Source organism: Mauremys reevesii, linkage group 9 (genome assembly GCF_016161935.1).
Source record: "Mauremys reevesii isolate NIE-2019 linkage group 9, ASM1616193v1, whole genome shotgun sequence".
Taxonomy (NCBI): domain Eukaryota; kingdom Metazoa; phylum Chordata; order Testudines; family Geoemydidae; genus Mauremys; species Mauremys reevesii.
The window spans coordinates 42679587-42700308 of NC_052631.1; the positions used below are offsets into that span (position 1 = coordinate 42679587).

Below are 20722 nucleotides of genomic sequence, written 5' to 3' on the forward strand. Positions count from 1 at the left end.
AGTTGGATAACACGAGACTGATCACTTCTGTAAAGCCATAAAAAGGAACAACCACAAAACCTTCATCTACTGACAACAGAAAGCATAAAACAGGACAGCTCTATGTTCAGAACAGAAACCCAATCAGTAAGGGGCTAAACATTTACTCCTTCTGGATAATATATTCCAAAACTCAGAGATGTAAAGCAAATCTGAAAGGTGCAGTGAATTTCTAGAGAATTAATGTCTTGTACACTGTCCAATCAGACTGCTGGGAATTACCTCTGCGTTCCATTCAGTGTATAGTAATACACTGTAATAGTTACAAAAGGCAAACATTAAAATATAGTACTGCATATAAAATTTTATTCACGGCTGCCTGCTACTTTTATTCTTCTGTAACATATTAGAGTATAGTTGGAAAATAATAGCTCCTTCACTAATTTGCGGGGAGGGAATTTCAGCCCTACTGATGAATGATTTACAACATAAGTGTTAACTTGGGTTAATATTAGGAAAACTGCCAACTAAGGATTGTATATGTAGACCTAGTGCTCACCTCAAACTCAGTACTTCAGCCAATAAACTGTTTACCCTCCCTCCCATCTTCACTGCCCCATTGTGTGGGGCAGAGTATGGTGGAATATAGACTCACTTGTTCCCTCCTGACTGGAGACCCTTTCTGTTAAGTGACAAAAGATTACAGACAAGACTGATGTCACCAAAGCATCCACCCAGTTATGAAATCTGTAGATCAGACTCCCTCTCTCTGTTCCTAAGGAGAAAAAATGGGAAAAGTCAAATTATAAAAGAGAAGCAGAGTTTCCCATTGTCTAGGTATTCTTGGCACTGCAGACTTAAGGGCTATACTGTGGGGGGTTATGGGTAGACCTCAGAATAACTCTGTACCTTGGGGAAAGGGAGTATGACAGAGCAGCACCCACACAACCCTATAACTGAGTGTACCTCACACAGCACTGGCTTGACACCACTGGTTGATGCAGAAGGAGGTGCTCACCCCTACCCACTCTGGGAAGTCCAGCACCACTACTGTTATGGAATCACTTTCCTGGGTCTGCACCAAAGCCCACTGAAGTCAATGAGAAGTCCTTCCATTGGATCAGACTCCAGTGCTCAAAGAGCGCAAAGAATAAGACTCTGGTTGGCACCTACGCAGGTGGACAAGGCCATCTGACCTCTTGTTCACCAGCACAATGCCAGCCACAATCTAGCACTGAATCAGCACCTACGATGTCTTTTTATACCCATGATCCAGAGTACACTTTCACCAGGATAACTGCATTCAAATAACAAGAACAGTTATCTCTATGGGGGTTATAGAGAGGATGGTTTTTAAAAGCCCTGCAGAGGTAACACCAGCTCTATAGTTAGATTTATGTCCTGCGGTTGTCGCAGTAGCTTACAGGCATATCTTAGTTACTAGCTATTTGGCAGCTGCAGGTTCCCAAAAGAAATAAATGTTGCCAGCATAATTTTGGCAGAGCACAACATAGAGCAATGTATTTCTGTATTTGCATATTTCCACTGTACCGAGACAAGTTCTCACTGCCTGTGGAGGAGAGAAACAGAAAGGTTATCTCCTTTCCCCGCGCTGCCTCAGTGGGGGAGCAGTGGTGCCATCCTCCACTGCCAGCTTCTATTAGATAAAAAGCTGAGAGACACTCAGGGGCGGCTCTAGGAATTGCGCCGCCCCAAGCAGCGCGGCACGCCGCAGGGGGGCGCTCTGGCGGTCGCCGGTCCTGCAGCTCTGGTGGACCTCCTGCAGACGTGCCTGCGGAGGGTCCGCTGGTCCTGCGGCTCCGGTGGAGCATCCGCAGGCATGCCTGCGGGAGGTCCACCGGAGCCGCCTGCCGCCCTCCCGCGGCACGCCGCCCCAAGCACGCGCTTGGCGCGCTGGGGTCTGGAGCCGGCCCTGGAGACACTAAAGGAATGTTTGAAAAGCCAGTGGGCAATATGAGTAAACAAGGTACCATCTTGCCTGGAACCCTCACTGGTTTCTGTGCAGACTTTACTAATGAAACAGAAAAGAATAAATTGCAGCAGAGAATTAAATTCAAAACTTGATAAACTTGCTGACAGAGCTATAAACTTGGGAGACATCCAGGCCTCTGCAGTGGCTTATCATGCAAGAGGAAGATACTGGAGAGGTGATGGCAAACCTGATTAAAGAAAACAAGCCATTTAGAAGCTACAAAGAATCAAACCACAAGTCACTGAATTATATGAAGAAAATGAATCTGCAAACTCAATTGTTTCTTTTGAGAATGGGCTTCCTAGAGCTCACAGAGCCAAATTATATTTAATGTCTGAGATCTGCAGACAAAAATGCACATTTGCACATCTACATTTGCAAGGGCAACTACCTACCACAACTGCACACATATATCCAGCATGCAGGTATCCAAGTACCTATTTGCACACACAAATGTACAAGTCATGGATGCAACTGTGGTGAGTGTGCAAATTCACACATCTTTCTGTGAGCACAAACATCTTTTTTTTTTAATCTGACCTTTAAACAAGAGGTGGGAGGTGTCCCTTTATCATGTATATGGAGCAGAGCCTTCAGATGGATCCTGAAGGTGTCTGAAAGCACTGTTAATAATAATAAAAAACAGTAACGGACTCATCTGCTGTCTGAAAACAATACACTGATATAGACCCATAGGTTTGCATGGCACTTTACAGACACAAAAAAAAATATTGACGGGCACTAAAAGATGTATCCAGCGGGACTTGAAAGAAAACTAGTTGCCTGCTGTCGAACATTTCCCTAGTGAGTGGGGAAGCCAATCCTATCAGCTTCTGCAGAATCTGGGCCTTTTGAAAAGCTACGGTCCTAGCCTTTTTGTTGCAATGCTAAACTTCAGAATATAAAGGAGTGTAGATCAAAGCAGTGCTGTCTTCTCAAATCTGTAGGCTAACAGCTGCAGCACTTGTAACAGTTCACAGCTTTCACAAACTGCAGCAGAGAGAAAGCTGACCAGAAAGCTGTGATGAAGGGTTTGAGGCATGTTGTGTTGGTCTTGCTCATTAGCTCTATAACCTATATCAGTGTTTCCTTAAATGCACTGTGGCTGCTTCCAGTCACCTGCAGATTTTTATGACAGCCTCCAAAGTGCTGCAACAATCACTGAGCTGTTACCTATTAATGTCACTTTGTAAACAAAATAAATCATAATGCGCACTGATTCCCTTCTAAATATTACAGTTCAGTACAGACAGAGCTGAACTACAAAGACATGGGTTTTTTTCAAGTCACAAAGCATATTCACTGACTAATCACTATGTTTACATCTCGCGCTACCGTAGCTCTGTAAACGGCTATTGGCCAACATCACTGTTGGGAAGATCACTGTGTGGTGTTTGGGTAGGTTGAGAGCATTCTTGACAGAAGGTGGAAGAGTTAAAAATGCCAATGGATATCGGAAAGTTTTTTTTAAAAAATCAGTTCGAGAAAATGATCCTAAATGTGATACAGAGATGGTCCCCAGAGAGCCACCTGCTGCTAAGAAAAGGAAAACACAGAAGGAAGAAAAACGAACATTTCAGGACCAGTGGGAAATGCAATTTTGTGTTTCTGAAGATATCTGATTCCATTTCTGAGCAAGTTGCAGTGTGCGCTGTTTGTACAAAAGAAATGCATCAAATTAAAATGTCTGCAATGCAATGTCACTATAGCATTCGTGCAGGGGACGTTGAACAGAATTACCACAGTGAATTTCAGAGGCACATGCTGTTAAACAATGCAAAAAACAAGCTTGAAAAACAACAGTGACAGTTCAGAGATTTTTTTTTTTAAATAAAATGGATCAGATACAGGTGGCTACTTTTAAAGTTGCACTACTTTTGGGGAAAGCAAGAAAACCATTCGGGAAAGCAGCATTCATGAAGAAAACTGTTCTGGCTGTACAACCAGAAAATACACTTCTCAGAGATATACCACTGAGCAATGACATGTTACAGAGGAACACATGAGATCTGGCAAATTTTCTACAAATCAGAACAGCTGAAAAAGTCACAGTGAGCCCTTTCTACAGCCTGTGCTTGGATGAGAGCCTTGATGTCATGAGGAATCCCAAGGTGATCATATGCGTTAACTTTTTGGACTGTGACCACCATTGTTCTTCTGAAGGTATTTTACGTCAGGTGAGCCTGAGTGATAGGCCAACTGGCAAACACATTTTTCAATGGGTTCAGGCAAGAATGGAGGAGTGCCGTGTTAGCTTTGACAATCTGTGCAGCTTGATAGTGGACAGGACAGCAGCTATGTAAGTGCACAAGGCGGGTGCTGAACTGCTTCCAAGAAAGCTGCACTCTGAAGCTTTTTTTTGTTTCACTGTTTTGCCCATCAAGAAGCTTCAATTTAAAACATGGATGAGGTTGATTCCATAGTAAAAAAGTGCATCACTGCTCTCAATGCCAGGGATGTCAATGAAGGGAGATCGGCAACGTTGTGTGAAATGGGCTGCGAGACACATACGGTGCTGCTGAATTACAACCCAGTCCACTGGCTTAGTTTTAATGACAGTGAACAGAGGCTGTTGGAGCTCCGGGAAGCGCTCGTGGAGGTTCTGAACACAGTTTTGCTGGAACTGTCCCAAAAGCTACAAGATCCAGAAGCACATGGCTGTTTGTTCTTTTTGAAAGAGTCTTTACCCACACTTGCTTCCGTAAACCTGGAGCTTCAGAAACCTCAGCTAACTATATCTGACAGCATTGAAGTAATTAATACATTCAGGAAGACAATCATTGACATCGTCCAACCCCTACTTGAGAAAAGAGACTTTTCAGTTTTTTAGGAGCTTAGTCAGTTTCTCAGCTGTCAGGATAAGAATGTGCAGCGACAGGTCTATTTCACTGAAACTGAATACCTGAGTATCCTCTTGAATGATCTTGAAAATCATTTAAGTGAGAGAAACTTTTTCAGTCAGTACTCGTTCGTGACCGACCCATTCACCAATTCTGGGTGAGGCTTTTTGGCAGCAAACAAACTAACTGCCTTACAAAACAGATTAGCTTCCTTTGACTCTTCAGATTTAAGCAGTCTCAAATGCCTCATTCTGTAAATGTGCAGTGATGGAAGAATGAAAATATATTTCAATCAGCCCAGTATTACAGTACAGGAGTTCTGTAGTAATGTGTATCTGTTTGAGGACACCTACAAGCCCCTACCTAAAGTTGCTTTTCTTTTCTTGTCCCTCTTTTCTTCTACTGTGCTATGTGCACTGCATTTTCTGAAGAACAAATACCAAAACTGCCTCACTGATGCTAACCTGGAAGCTTCTCTTCTAGTTTCACAGGAGACCCAAGATCCTGCAGACTTTCCATTCAAAGAGCTCCTGAATTTTTGCAAGTAGTCTGATCCACACAATGGATGTGTTAAAACCCAGAACTTAACTTCATTATCACACTGTATTAGTAAAGTACAATAAAACAGGAATATGTTTTTAGTTACTACAGTATTATCATTGTTATTACTGGACTGGACTGATTTTTTTTTAATCTGTGAACAAGAAAGAAATTTTGACACATTTGCAGATATGTTTTTCATTATTATTTAGACTTTTATTATGTAAAAGCATTTTTAAATTTAGTTCAGAATTGTTGTACAGACATCCACCTTTTACCAAAAAAGCAAAAAAAAAACAACAAAAAAGACAAGAACATGCAAGTATCAGAGGGGTAGCCGTGTTAGTCTGGATCTGTAAAAGCAGCAAAGAGTCTTGTGGAACCTTATAGACTAACTGACATTTTGGAGCATGAGCTTTCGTGTGTGAATACGCAAGAACACGCAAAGCACCTTATTTGTGTTTCTATTGTGTTTAGAGGCAGTAAAGAATAGAGGCAACTGTACATTATTTTTATTATTGAGTCTCAAAAAAAACAAACAACCACATAAATAAATTACCATGATTTGCATGTGTAAATGTGCATATTTGTTTTCCCTAAAGTTAGTCAAGTATTTCAGGAAAAACTGTCAGAGTGGCAACCAACAAATCTGCTGTGAGAACCCCTGAAAATAAAGTCACTGTTCTTGTAAGTAAGCACAAGGAGTTCAGACAAAAAACCAGGGGATTCTGCCTAACTAGAGCAGACAGAGAATTCCACTTGATAATCAGCCTTCCTCTCCCATGATCTAAAACAGACTGCGCATTATTCAAGTATCTGCTGAGCTCCCCAGGGTAAGATGCAGACCTTGCCATGAATCCACAGAAGCAGGGGTGAAAGTTGGCCGGTACGGTGTACCAGTAAGAAGTGGCTGCCGGTACTGGCCCATATGCAGCCGACATTAAGCGCTTTAACATCGCTGTCCCTTTCCACACACACACACACATCGGCGACTCTACCGGCAGGGACGCTGACTGGGGGGCAAAAGGGGCAGCTTCCCTGAGGGCCAGTTATTTAAAAGGGCCCAGGGCTCCCAGCCGCCGATGCCCCTACTGCAGCAGTGGCTGGAGCCTCAAGCCCTTTTAAATCGCCACCGGAGCCCTGGACAGTGCGGGTCAGGCAGCGTGGATGGGCTGGCTCAGGGAGGCTGACCCCCCAAGTCCCGCCTTGTCCCTTCCACCCGAGGTGCCTGGCAACCGCACAGGTAAGTCTTCTATGTTACTGTCACTCCTGCATAGAAGCCACTTTCCCAGGTGATATGTACAGTACCTAGTAGCCAACAGCCCATTCTCCATTGCACTTTCTACAGGAGAGTGAGACATTAAAAGGTAAAAATCTAAGAATGAAGGGGCAGAAACCACCTAATCTCCTTTCACTGGGGCAGCATAACAAAGTCCATTCTGCTCTAAATTAGGCTAACAGCCTATCCTGAGGGAGGACAATAAAAGCATAAGGAGATGGTATTAAGATATTTAGATCCTCATACAGTTAGCTTTTAAATGGTCCCAACTCAGCTCTGAAGTTAACACCTTGTGGGGTTAGTAACATTAGGAGAGCGTGGAGACAGCTGTCTGTATAGCAAGTGGAGACAGCTGTCTGTATAGCTATCTATGTACTTACATGGCTTTCTTTGCAATGGTATCCTAAAGCCCTGCTTAAGTAGCTAAGAAAAACAAATACAAAAATAAACTCTTGCTTTGCCAGCTGTAGGGGAAAATTTGGATAGGTAGTGGACTTTTTTTCAGTATTATTTACACATACAATATATATATACACACACACACACAGAGATGGGTGACTGTGCATGCACATGCAAGCTTGTGCACATGAGATTCACAGATGGGCCAACAAGGAAAAGCTACCTGAAGAAACGGGGATTGCATTAGATTCCACTGAAGTCAGTGACATTTTTATTTCTTGTAGGAGTGGATTCCTTAGTCTAGGTCCAGCTCCCACTGAAGTTCTGACTATCTCCAGTGCTCACGTTTTCCTGTATGTCTCAGCTGACCCAACCCAATGGAGTGCTCAATCCAACGAATATCAGGCAAGGGACCTTGGATACTTGCATACTGAATAGCATTGAAAAATCCAAAAGTAAGCAACATTATAACCAATGAACAGGTGCCCTCAACAGAGGAGAGTTCCTCAATGTGCTTCCTATCAGTATCACCTCTATCTTGCCTCCCTTGAGCTTTGGCCTGCTTCTCTTCATCCAGCTGCTGTCCTCTGCATGGCACTGGAAGATGGTGCTGTTTACACTGATGGTTTGTTATTGAGTGTTGAAATGTGTAGTGTTTTGTCTTAAGAAAAACAGCTTTAAATAACCGGTTTAAAGAGACACAGAATCACAGAGTTTCTAACGTGAAATATTGAGAGAAGTAGGTTCAGAGTAGGGCAATGAGAATGGCTAGAGGTCTGGAAATCACATCGTACAATGAAAGCCAAAGGTGCTAACGAGAAAGTTAAGAGATGCCTTGATCACAATCTGTAATTACCTACAGGGGGAGAAGATGTGATGCTTTTTAATCTAGCAGACAAAGATGTTACAAGAGCCAAAGACTAGAAGTTGAAGTCAACAAGTTTCAAACTAAATCAGATGTGCATTTTTAACAGTGAGGGCAATAAACCACTGGAACAGATTATCAAAGGAAGTAGTGGACTCTCGATTACTTCTTAGAGTCTTTAAATCAATGTTCTTCTAAAAGACATTCTAGTTCACCTGAAATTTGATGGGCTACACATATGAATCACTGGGGAATTCTATAGTCTGTGTTATGCAGGAGATCAGACTATTTGATCAATGATCCCTTTTGGCCTTGAAGTCGATGAAAATTTTGGACCTACCGTTCTTGACAGCATCCCTTTCACATTCTAGTTTTTAAACTGGCACATCTGAATTTACGTAAAAGGCAAGTTCAGAAACAATCACATACCCTTTACTACTGGCATTGGAGCTAAATGATGCCAGTCAAGTGACACAACTTTTAAATATACACTTGGTGATGAAGACTTATATATGGCTGGAGACTAAGTAAACCAGATCTCATAAATCTGCACTTTGTCAATGACTAGACGTAATCCATCTCTGTCTCAAATTGGGAACCCTACTTTCCTCACACACATTTCCAAATTACATCATGCAATTTAGTCAGTTACAGCTACAAGCGCTTTGCTAAAATTCAGGCATTTCTATCATTTGTCCCGATACAACTTCAAGTCTCAGTAAACAAGTCCAGGTTTAAATCTATGCACTGTTCCAAGGTTTGACTTAACCAAGTTAAAACAAGTTTCCAAAGGAACAGTAACCTCATTATTATAAAAAGCGTCCTTGTTGCCACAGCCTTGTCACAAACTTTGGTTGCACAGGACTTTCTGTCTTATAGGAACATAAGGCCAACTCAAGAAAATGTTAGGTGATGTCTGAGAGTTCCTAACAGACATTACAGGGAATTTGGTACATGTCCAAAGAAAGAATGGCTCTTCTTAGTCAAAGGAACAATTTTAAACTCACTTTCCTATTTAGCCAGAGAGGTACCTAGTGGGAACAATGTGTCATAAAGGCCTGTAAATAAAAGCCTCAATCCCTTGCATCCACTGCCTGAAACTGAATTCTTTTCTCAGTAAGATTGGGAGTATTTTGTCTATTAGAAAGGAGGTACCGTGAAGATACACAAAAATATGGCTCTGGTTATCTCCTCCACTTCCATAAGGGGAGAAGAGTCAGAGTGGACAGATCTAGCTTGGGAGACACAAAATGGGGGAGCACCATTTCTGTGACACTGTCCCTCACTCTGGGACCCCCCCCCCTCCCCCAAGAAGCCTCTCTGTTGGAGCTCTTCTTGGTTAGTCCACCCCAGATTTTCAGGGCTATGAGGGGCTGATGCCAGGAAAGTGCCATTCTCTGCAACATGCTGGCCTCCACAGGCCAAGGATATGTTCCTGCCAACACTTTAGGAGTGCTACATAAATAAAAGGAAATAGGTTATTTAACTTAGGCTCAGCATATGTGTCTCCCGCAAAGCAGCAGCTTCTGATGAGCCAAGTAGCTGTGCTGCCAGTGAGGAGGAGAACCCAGGGGAATAGCAGAGGGCTGCTCCTCCAAGCCTGGAGCTTCCCTTTTCTGTTTATTCCCAAAGTCTGCAGGGTAAGGAGATAAAAACCCACTCCACAGTCCCATAAACCCTCCCGCTTCTGAGGGAAAAGGAAGTACACCTCCGAAGAATTTCATGGGCCATTCTCCCAGATATTTCCTTGGGAGGATACAAAATGACCCCATGTCTTTAAGAATTCCTTACCTCTGTTATTTAAGACCTTGGAAATACTATAGTTTCTGCAAAAGGCTACTGTATTAAGAACTGCTGTAGCACTGTAACAATGGTGTTTTATTTCTTCCTGGACTAGAACAGATGAATCCCAATCCATTGGGACCCAGTAGCAGTTAAAGGAATTAAGCCCCCACCACATTTTAGGCATGTCTACACATACAGTGCTGGGCGTATCTGGTAAAGAGGCTCTATGCCAATGGGAGAGAGCTCTCCCATGGGCATAATAACCCCCCTCTGCGAGAAGCAGAAGCTATGTCGGCAGGAGAAGTTCTCCCACCAACATAGTGCTGTCCACACCGGCATTTATGTCAGTGTAACTTATGTCACTTGGGAGCTTGGTTTATTCATATTCCTGAGCAACATAAGTGCTGCAGACATAAGCTGTAGTGTAGACATAGCCTTAGAAGTAGGGTGACCATACATCCCATTTTGGCCAGGACAGTCCTTTTTTTAAGCCCTGTCCTGGCTGTTCTGACTTTTTTGGCAAAACTGGGTGTGACACTGCACCCCCTATTCTTCAGAGATATTATTACATGAATATGACATAATCATAATGTACCTAATGCAAGATAAGTCATGTGAGGTATCATTGGAAAGGTTATGATTTACTGAATATGATTGTCCTACTTATATGCATGTATCATTTTTGTATCTGAAGTTAAAAATATTGACTATATATCCGTATTATAAATCAGTTTATACCTGGGGAACACCTACTAGATAGAATGCACTCAGTCTAGATGGCTGGCTGGGAAAGGAAACTTCAGGTTAAAGGGCCATTAGAGAAAAAAATAGGCCTTAGAAGAAGTTTATCTCGCAGGGGGCCGAGGGCTCCTGAGGATGCTACAAACAGCCTCTGACTCATGGCTGCCATGACATTACAGGCACATGTGACTAGGTCTCCATCTTGGAATACCAGTGTTTTTCCACTGACTGGCATGGGAACCAAGCTTTGAAAGAAAGGGTTCCCATCATATGCAAAAGCTATATAAGGCAGGGGAGTGACATCATCAGGGTTCTTCACTGATTCTCCACCCAAAGAGACTCCTGGAAACAACTGAGGAACAAAGACTGAACTGGGGGGAAGTGCTGGACCCAGGTTAAAGGGATTTTTTTAGCCTGTGAATGAAACACCTGGGGATTCCAAGCTGTAAGTTAGTGCAACCTGCCCCTTAAGAGCCTGCAGCCTGCTTGCATCATATTTTGAGTGAGAATTTTCTATTCATATCTGATCTATGTAGTATATTAAGCTTAGTATGCGTGTTTTATTTGCTAGGTAATCTGCTTTGATGCATTTGCTATCTCTTATAATCACTTAAAATCTATCTTTTGTAGTTAATAAACTTAAACTTGCAGTGCAAGATGGTATAATTTTAGGTTTACACTCCAAAGAGGTGATGCGTGCCTTAGGAACTGGGAGGTGCCCTAGCTGTGCCTCCCTATACTGAGCTGATCACAGCATCTGTATGTGTCCTTACCTGTATGTATGCTGGTAAAGTGAAGGCTGTACAGCAGTACAGTGTTAAAGAAGCCCAGGCTGGTGGGTCAGGGGGGCTCAGTACTACCCCAGTTCCAGGTGGCACTCCAGGGAGAACCCATCACACTGGGCATTTGTCCCATTTGTTCTTGCCAACTGATCAGCTGAAAAAGAGCAAACTGGACAAATGCGCAGTTTTCCCAAAAAAGTGGGGTTCGAGCAGCAACACCAGCTCTGCATTGGAGGGAGGGCTCAGGAGAGTAGCTCAGGCTGGGCCAGCCCTGTGGGCAAGGGGAGAGAAAGAGGGTCGGGCCAGCCCCACGCAGGCAGGCGTTGGGGAGCTTGGGCCAGCTCTGTGCATGGGAGGGCTAGCGGAGCAAGGGGGCCTTGGGCCAGCCCCACGGGCAAGAGGCATGGAGGATTTGGGGGGCATGCGGGGGCCTCGGGCTGACCCCGGGTGGTGTCCCATTTTCCCTTGGAGAAAATATGGTCACCATACTTAGATGTCCCCCTTCCTAGTTAAGCTTGAGCACTGGAAATAGCCAGTCTCTCGTTGCATTTGCTCCATTGTAATAATTTTCACTTAGCCTTGGGCCTACCCTGCACAAAGTTAGACAATAATCTGAAAAATGTGGAAGGGGATGGGAAAAAGTGTTAGGGACAGAAAAAAAACTATATTTTTTGGAAAAATAATAATTATATAATAATTGTATAAAATCATCAATATCCATGCTTCCTGCTCAATTTAAGGGATTCCTTTCATTGACTAACGTCCTCTTCTACTGTGCTAAGCAAAAGGGAAATGTTTGAGGGGAAACTAGAGAGTATATCAGGTGTAGAGCAGATACAATTTAGATAATGCTTTCCCAGCCAAAAGGCCGAGAAGCGAATATTTAGTGCAGGTCCAGCAAAATGGGAAAGTTGGGTGCAATCTTTTTGTAAACTGGCTTGTGATATGCGCATTACAGCACAGATAAGAGAGTGAGTAACTCACCTTATTTAGAAGCAGCAAAGAATCCTGTGGCACCTTATAGACTAACAGATGTTTTGTAGCATGAGCTTTGGTGAACAACACCACTTTTTCTTACAGAGCAGTGCAGAAAAGGGGGGGGGGGGTATATATATATAAGCAGCAAGCAAAGCAAGAGAGAATAACGAGTTTCAATCAGGAGGGGAGGATGGGGCCCTGTTCAGCAGAGGTGTGAAACCAAAAGGGGAGAAACTGTACTGGTAATTGTAATTTTGTTTAGTCCTAAAGTCTTCTTTTGAGTGATGTAAATGAAAATTGAGATGAACAGCTCAGCAGGCTCTCTCTCTCTGTCTTTCTCTAGTTTTTTTTTTTTTTTTTTTTTTGGAAAAAAAATCTGCTAATGTGCAGGTTGTGTGGTTGTTTCTTTTGGTTTGTTTTGTGCATTGTTTTATTTTGTATTTTCTGATTTGTGTCCATTTATCCTTATTTAACCCTCTTTTAGCCATGAGTGTAACACATGGAAGGACAGAAAAGGAATATGTGCACTAGAAGTTATATCTATTTTTCAGCTATCTGAATTCATTTTCTGTAATCTGCATCTTCCACCCTTGAGTAATGCCCGTGAAACTCCACTGCTATTTTTGGACAAGATGACATGCTGCTGAATTATTTAAACAAACAAAGATTTAAGCTGCTTCTTAAATGTGTCTTAAATTATGAAAATACACAGTTTATGCAAGGATACTTATAAAATGGAGGGCTTGCACCTTATGCTAGAAAATCTTATTTCAACGGGCAGAAAGGCTTTTCACAACATTTAACAATAAGACCTTTTGAAATCCTCTTTTTCACCCAGAGCTCAGAAACAATCTTTACTCTATTATGGTCAACAGCTATGGGATTTTTCTGACATTTGTCCCTATCAGATGTTTTGTTTTTAATGCTAGCAGTGATTATATCAGTTACAGTAAACAGTTATGTGAGATTATCAAAAACACTCCCTCTAATGAAACCACTAATTCCAGTAATTCATCTTTCATTTTCCCAATTTGTATTCTGTTGTGACTTCCCTTAAAATAAGGATGTGAGTAATGTGAACTGGATTTGGCCCACCTCCAAAAAGTGACAAAGAACGGAGAAGATTTTTTTTAAAATGTTTTAAATGGGTAAACTGACATTTCTCCTAACTCTAGTCTGATTTTTAAAATAAACATATAAAAAAATTGTCTAACAATGAAGTATCTACAGGCTACTACAAATTGAACTATACTAGGAATTAAATAATAAAATACATAATTAACTCAAACGAGTGGCTTCAGCTGAAAACAAATTACGCTTCTAGGAAGGTGTGGAAGAGAACAAAGAACCAAACACACTTCCAGAAAACTTCCAGGCCCCTCATTTGACCTTCTTTAATACTACTATAATTCTGGAGGGTGGAAAAAATCCTAGATTATCTACTCCTTTGCTAAATGCAAAAATAAAGAGCCACACAGGTTAATCCTTCCTCTACTGGTTCTGCAGCACCTAACTAAAACTCTATTCCCAGAGTAGTATTGACATCAATAGATGAGACTTGTGTGCAAAGATGTTTTGGCAGGTTGTGGCAATTACCAGTTTGGGCTCCATTCATCATCAGGGGAAAATGGTCTCTACATATGGCACTGCCAGAGGCCCCCAATCCTCCCCTGCTGTTGCTCTCCCAAAAATAATACAAAAAGAAGAATAAAAAAGGTAGTGTTAGAGGTTGTGGTAGTGATGCAAAGGGTGGAACATTACAAATGGGCATATACAGAAGATGGGGGGGAGGGCAAGAAAGAGGTAGCAAAGCCACAGGAATACATACGCATAACTTCATTTACAAGCTGAGATTCTGCCCCTTCATGTTTATGCTTTTACAAAGGGGGGGATGGAGAAAATTTAATATATAAAATTAATTGAAAATATTCTTTTCTGAAACTGAGATAAAACACTTCAAGATCAGACTATCATCTCTGTCTAGTACAGTCACACGGTTCTTCTGGTGATTTTTGCCATCAAAACAATATCATCACCTTCACATTATAGAGTACAGTTTAACCCAACCGTACTTTTCATTAATGTTATGGCAGCAATTTAAACCAGTGCCAAAGTCTGTGCTCCTCACTTGAGCAGAAAGTCCATGGGACTTTTGCTTAACCAACGATGGCAGAATTTGGTCCAGAGGTGAATACTTTCAAAGATCTACAAGCAGTAGCGTATTTAAACCCTCAAGTTCAACAAATTTAAAAATTCAGTCCTCCTGCTGTCTGGCAACATCAAATGTTCAATCTGTCAGTTTCAAAACAAAATATCTGGAGTATACTTGTGAAGTGAAGTATTTGTATGTAGCATTCTATTAACTGAAATCTGCAAACAAAATCCAAAACTGTATGTACAAGCTTGGTAGCTGAGACCTTCTAGCAATGCATGCAATATGAAAATCAAGAATCTCTATTGGTCTTCTTTAAAGTAACACACACACAGAGCGTATTTTTGAAAGGAAACTACTCCAGTACTAACAGCAGTACATAACCATTAAAATGTTCTTCAGAGAGAGAGAGAGAGAGAACACATTTATATTCAAAAGGGGAAAATTACATGGAGCTTATAGAAATGCAGTATTGATTGTTACATTATCTCAGTGGGTTGCTCTTTCTACATATTGAACTGATAGTCAACATTTGCCAACTTATTCAGCACATCAAATTTCATGGGAGTTTTTGCAACAGGAACAGGTGTTAGCATACAAGAAAGGACCCATAGATAAATACCAAACCCCTTTATTTAGGAAGTGTTTTGAGCAAAGTTTAAAGATTCAAAATCAAACAACATACAGATCTGGAAAGATCAGGCTTTCACAGCAAAAATTCATAAGAAACCACTTTCTCTGGATGTGCAAGTTGAAATGTCTATCTCAACTCTTGAAGATTATTTACAGTTAGCCCTTTATTAGTTTCCAAGTGGAAACTTGCAACTATACAACAAAGGGCATCTTCTGTTTCTTTTGTTTTCTTTTAATTCTTCGTCTTTAAAAAATAAAAGAATTACATTATTTTTTAAAAGTGCAGACTTCTGCCACTAAAATCTACATCGAAAATAACTGCTGGTTTTTGGAGAAGCAACGGGTGATTAATCATTCTTTTTTTAGACTCTGTTGCAGTGAACTCCTGATAGAATGGACTTATTTAATTTATTTATAGCAACATTTTATTTTAAAAGTACTTGATAACAACTAGGATTTCTCTCTAGGGAACTGCGGGAGCTTTTGGGGGTGGGGGAGAGAGCAATGCAGTATCCAGAGTTGAACTTGAAGTGCAATTAAATTTTTGCTTAAAAAAATAAATAAATCCCCTAGCAATTTCAGTGCCCTCCCTCCACCTCTGCAGAGAGGAAACAGCCCAGAATCAGACTCATGCCATTGTGCCCAGAGAAGTGCCCACTCTCTTCCCAGCCCCAATACCCCCGAGACCAGGTCGGGTTCCCTCGGGTGTGCCAACCACACGCCTGCAGCAGACCCAGAAGTTGCTGGTGCTACTCACTTGGGGTTGCAGCTGCTGCGCTCAGCACGGCCCGGGCAGCTCAGCCGCTGGTCTCCGGGGTCCCTTTGTTACCGCCCGGCCACTTCGCAGCTATTCACAAGCCACAGTCCTCGCCGGTTGCTTGCCAGTGAGGAGTGGGGGGCTGGGAGAGGAGACGAGATCAAACCCAAGCCGACAGCCAGGCCCAGGGGGAGGAGGATGTTATGCGAAACTCGGAGGCCAGGTTGCTGTACAGCGGCCCCGCGAGTCCCTGGGGGGGGGGGGCGGCGCTGAGCCTACCTGGTGCGGGGAGAGGTGCTGCCCGCTCCCCACGAGCCGGGGTGGCCGGGCTCCCCGGTTCTCCCGCTCCGCGGCCGCTCCCGGGCGCTGCCCTCCCTGCAGCCCCGGCTCCCCCTCCCCGTGCGGAGGGGCACGACGGCCCCCAGCAGGGGGCTGGCGGCGGCGGCAGAGCCCCCACGTGTGTCCCTCCCCGCCCCCCGTGGGCCGGCCGCCGAAATCATAGCGAGTCCCAACGACCCCGGGGAGCCAGCGCCGAGCCCCGGCCGAGCTCCCCCCACCCGGAGAGACGGGCCGCGGGGCTCCGCAGCCTTTGTCTGAGCCGCTGCACGCAGCGCGCCTAGAGAGCCGGGCGCGGGCGGAGCAGGGGAGCCCGCGCGCCCTCCGGGTGTACCAACACATTTCGAAACCCTCCCGTTTTGCAAGCAGTTGCAGTTTCTGCTGCACAACATAACCATCTGGGCTCCTGCTCAGGACTTGCTGCCGCCTAATCCATGGGGTTGCAAATCAGGAGGGACAGGGTTTGTGGTCGAAAACACTCACATTCTGCTTCCTCCTGGCTAATGTGCCAAATTGATCTATTGCAGGGTTCTGGGGGTTTCTGCATTTTAATTTAATTTTAAATGAAGCGTTTTAAGCATGTTAAAAAACTTATATACTTTATATACAACAATAGTTTAGTTATATATTATAGCCATAAAAAGAGACCTTCTAAAAATATTAAAATGTATTACTGGCATGCGAAACCTTAAATCAGAGAGACAAAATGAAGACTCGGCACAGCTCTTCTGAAAGGTTGCTGAACCCTGATCTTTTGGATGCTTGAGGCATGCTCTTTCACTTTTTTATGTGTGAATACGTGAATAGGGAGGTAAGGTTTGGGGGTACAGAGCACTCCCCTGGCCCCAAGGTGGTAACCAGAGTGGCCCCATTCATTTTCTCCACTGGCTTCTTCCTTGATTATTTCCAATGACTTGGCTGCCTATGTCCCTGTCACTGGTCCAGGGATGGTTGCAAATCTGGAGGGAAGGTATTTGTGGTCAAAAACGCTCACGATTTGCTTCCTCCTGGCTAATGTGCAAAATTGACCTATTGGATGAGTGAGGCGCGCTCTTTCACTCGTTTGTGTGTGAGTACGTGAAAAGGGAGGTAAGGTTTGGGGGTATACCTAAATGCACTCCCCTTCCCCACTCCCAGCCCTATGCATGCTGGCTTGGGAATATCACTACTGTAGTGTCAGCTTTTAAGAGAGCTTCACATGCAGAGCTGTAACTAGGGATTTTTGGCACACAAGGCAAGGAACAGAGGCAGCATGTCTGGCTCTTCCCTATTGGAGGGAAGGATCCACCAACGAATTTCTGCAAAGAGCCCCATCTCCGTTGAAGACGACCAGCGGCAGTACCACAGTCCCTCTCAGAGGGAAGGACTTGCTGCCGAATTGCCGCTGAAGGAGAGACTTTCTGAGCCCCTCACTTTCTGTGCCCGAGGCAAGTGCCTCACTCTCCTTGCCCTCGTTACGGCAATAGTCACATGCACCACTTCTAGTATGACAGTAAGTTAAAACAAGCTACAGTACATTGGGACATTAATGCTCTATTACAGTGTTTGCAGTAGCAAATTAAAAGCTATAACACTGAACAGACTAGTTAGGGCCGGCTTTAGGAAGTTTGGGGCCCACAGAACATTTTGATGACTTTAAAAAAGGAAAAAGGTGGGAAAAAAAGCCTTTCCTTTCTTAGCAACCGGTTCCCTATAAAAAGTTCTGATTTAAGGGATGTGCCAGAATATGTATTTCTGGTACCAATAGGGTTACTATATTTCCAGATTTAAAAATTCCTCCTGGACAGCAATTTAAGAACCAAAAAAGTCTGACATGTCCGGGAAAATATGGCTATATGTTAACGCTACCTACAGTTCTTTTTTAAAAAGATGGGACTGAACTAGAAATGAACTCCGCTTCACATGTGTGGGTCCCTGCCACTCCCTGGGAGTGTGCTAGGGTGACCAGATGTCCCGATTTTATAGAGACAGTCCCAATCTTGGGGTCTTTTTCTTATATAGGATCCTATTAACCTCCACCCAATCCTGATTTTTCACACTTGATGTCTGGTCACCCTAGGGTGTGCACATGGGTACCAGCTGCTCTCTTCTCCCATCATTGAAGCAGGTGTGCAGGGTTACTGCCCAGGGAATTGCAGGGCACCAGTGGACATGGGGCTGGCTGCAGGCAGGGCAAGGGGTGCAGCAATAGCTGGAGACAGGGGTGTGTGGGGTAGGATGGGGTGGGCTGGCTGGCTTCAAGCAGGGCCATAGGGGTGTGTGGCATAGATTGGCAGTGCTGAAGACAGAGAAGTGCAGGAATGGCTGGCTTCAGGCAGGGGGGGTGCAGCAGAGGTTGGCTGGAGACAGGGCATGGGGTGCAGGTACAGGGGGTACAGACCACCCGGTATGGTAAGTGCTCCTCCTCCTCCTCCCTCCCACCAGAGTAGCAGCAGCCACCTGGGGCTCCCCTGCTTCCACAGCCCTGGCCATGTACACAGCTGCTGGAGCCCTGGGAAGCGGCGGCTCCAGTGGCTATTTAAAGGGCTGGGCGATAGAAGCAATGGGAGCCACAGACTTTTAAGTAGCCCACAGAACCCAACAGCCCTACCCCATGGCTCCAGCAGTGTGGCAGTGGTGGCAATTTAAAGGGCCCCAGGACCTTTAAATTGTCCCCTCCACCCTGGTACAGTGCACTGACTCTTGCCAATACACCGAACCGGGGCTTGGGCGCGGGACCCTCTTAGGGGCAGGGCCCGATTCAGGGAAATTGGTTGAATTATCCTAAAGCCGGCCCTGCCAGTATATCCAGGACATTAGTAGCACACTTTTCCCCCACCAATACCTAGTAGTTGCACTGTCATCTCCCATAGCTACTTAGGTTACAGCTTTATTGTTAAACCTAAATTGGGAAGAAAGACGACTGATTCAGAACTTTAATGGTTACTTTATCGCTAAAGGGTGTAGTGGGGTGTAGACTTGGAGAGAGGAAGGTTTCTATGATGTAGGCAAGATCAAGTATTTTATCCAAAACCAGAATACGAATGGCACTGGTTTCTTGGTGTCTGACCTTGAGCTATTGTCGAAAGTTTGAGGGTGACTCGTCTCCTTCCTCATATTTTGGTTGAGGATTCCATTGATAAAGGGATTGGCCTCAAATACCTGGTTGTAGGACTCTGCCACGGTGTAGTTTTCATCTTGGGTTGCCTGGTCCTAATTATAGTAAAGCATGTACTTTAGTCTTTGTAATTATCTGTTATAACAATGTGGAACTAGCTGTTTTACGGGATGTCTCGATTTCATTCCTGTAGTAACATAACTGGTGATAGGAAAGCAGGGAGAGAGAGAGGTGTGTGCTCTGCAAGGCTGCTGGCCACAGGGCCAATGGGTGTGGGTGGGCTGGGTAGGATCGCGGGAGTCACGTCTCAGGGATCTGCCCCACTACCCAGCACTGCTCCAGCTCTGAGCTGTCTCCACTGCCTGGGACCTGTGGGGCCCCACCTGCCTCCTTGGGGGAAGAGCCACCTGGGACTGGTGCAGAGGCTGGGCCAGTCTCAGCCACTCACAGGGAACAGTCGGGGAGGGGGGAGGCTCAGCTGGGTCCTGAGAGAGCCTGGCCCGGGTAGGCTCTGCTCCTGCTCCAGCCTGGCTGCTTCCACTATTCCCAAGAGGCCAGAGTTATCCTGCCCCAGGACCAGTTCTGGCTGTGCTGCCATCTCAGCCTCGCAGCCACAGTCACCTCCCATCAGGGCCGGCTACTGTGGCTGGGGGTTTGGGTGTGGGTGTGTTGGTGTCTTGGGGGTCTGGGTAGGTGCTGGGCACTGGGGGGGTGGGGAGATCTATGTGTTGGGGGGCTGTCAGTGGGGGAGATTGTGTGTGTGTGGGCGCTGGGAAGTGTGGGGGGTCTGTGCAGGTCCCTGCAGTTGTGGTGGTGGGGGGCACTGGACAGTGAGGGGATCTGTAGGGGCCTCTGGGTGGGAAGGTGTGGGGCACTGTGCAGTTGTGGGAGGGCTTTGGGGGGTCTTCAGCTGGGGGGCACTGGTCAGTGAGAGGATCTGTGGGGGGGTTCTGAGTGGGTGGGAGAGTGATCTGGGAGTGCACTGGGTAGGGGGGTTTGTGGGGGTCTCTGGATGGTGCAGCACTGGGCGAAGGGAGTCAGCGGGGTGCAGGGCAGGGGATTTGGGGGGGACTCTGGGTGGTGTGGCACTGGGCATAGGGCGTCAGAGGGGTGCTGGACAGGGGGTTTGTGGGGGTCTCTGGGTGGTGTGGCACTGGGCGAAGGGAGTCAGAGGGGTACACGGCAGGGGGTTTGTGGGGGTCTCTGGGTGGTGTGGCACTGGGCATAGGGAGTCGGAGGGGTGCTGGGCAGGGGGTTTGTGGGGGTCTGTGGCACTGCGCGTAGGGAGCCGGAGGGGTGCTGGGCAGGGGGTTTGTGGGGGTCTCTGGGTGGTGTGGCACTGCGCGTAGGGAGCCAGAGGGGTGCTGGGCAGGGGGTAGCATGGTGCAGCATGGGCCCACCCCCAAGGGGAAGAAGCACAATGGCAGTGCAGGGCTGGGCTGGACAGCGTGGGTCTGGCAGCTCCTGGTTTGTAAACAGTGCCCTTGTACTGGGCTGGGTGGAGTGGGGCTGTCCCTGCCGTGCCATGACTCATATCCCATTGTCCCCAGTCAGCCCCTCGCTCTG

The 20722-nt window shown here is 45.2% G+C and overlaps 1 protein-coding gene and 1 pseudogene across 3 annotated transcripts in view; one reads left to right on the forward strand and one right to left on the reverse strand.

The window, feature by feature from the left end:
- ST6GAL1 (ST6 beta-galactoside alpha-2,6-sialyltransferase 1) overlaps positions 1-20722 on the reverse strand; it is a 123719-nt gene that overhangs the window by 80174 nt on the left and 22823 nt on the right. The window contains exons 1-2 of one of the 3 annotated variants that reach the window (XM_039488222.1): positions 15724-15978; positions 635-754 (exon numbers count right to left, since the gene is read on the reverse strand). The exons of 1 other annotated variant lie outside the window; for it this stretch is intronic. The gene's annotated coding sequence lies outside the window, so the exon portion shown is untranslated. Of the gene's footprint in view, positions 1-634; positions 755-15723; positions 15979-20722 lie in introns of those variants that run through there. One more of the 3 variants, XM_039488221.1, reaches the window with a different exon arrangement.
- Positions 2437-5360, forward strand: LOC120372090 (annotated as a pseudogene).